Source organism: Hipposideros armiger, unplaced genomic scaffold, assembly GCF_001890085.2.
Source record: "Hipposideros armiger isolate ML-2016 unplaced genomic scaffold, ASM189008v1 scaffold_4, whole genome shotgun sequence".
Taxonomy (NCBI): Eukaryota; Metazoa; Chordata; class Mammalia; order Chiroptera; family Hipposideridae; genus Hipposideros; species Hipposideros armiger.
Genome location: NW_017731354.1, coordinates 455,179 through 455,930, shown reverse-complemented (window position 1 = coordinate 455,930; position 752 = coordinate 455,179).

Genomic DNA, 752 nt, shown 5'->3' with positions numbered 1-752 from the left:
TGGATGGATGGATGATGGATGGATGCATGGGCAAAACAAGGAATGAATTGCTTAATTAACTGACCAATTATTTATTAATGAACAAATGAGTTAATTCATTAGCAAATGAAGTGAGTGAATTAATACAGAGAAATGGGTAGACTAATAAATAAATGCCTATGAGAGAGTTTGGGGACGCAGAGATGGGGCCTGCCAGCCTGCCCTCTGTGCTCCTGCCACCCAGGTTGCAGGCAGCCTTCTGGAAGAAGAGGCAGAATCCACATCCAATAGGGGCCCCAGATGCTGATGGGTGTCCCCCAGGACAGGAGCACCAAACAGCACCCATGATGCTTCCACACACAAAATAGCAGAGAGTTTTATGTTCTCTACAAAAATTTAAAAGAATTTTTGTATATGCCCTACACAAAAGTTAAACAATTATTTGGAGGAAGCTTTCAACATCTGAAATAAAATGACACAAGCTGCTGAAAAACGCACTCTTGCTTCCTCAGTGAGCACAACGGAGTCTCCAAATTCCCACCAGGGAGCAGAGACCTGTGCAGCAAGGGAACCGGCACTCCCTTCTGTCTCGTGTCTGCCTGCACCCCCACCTCCACATAGCACTGGAGGAGAAAGCTGCTCACTGCTCCCCCCCACCCAGGATACCCTGACCCACTGCACAGTGTGCAGGAGGCCAGCCTGCTCCTCCCAGAGGTCAGAGGGACAGTGACATGTCTGGGGTCCCCAGGCAGCTGTACAGGGACCATGGTTGG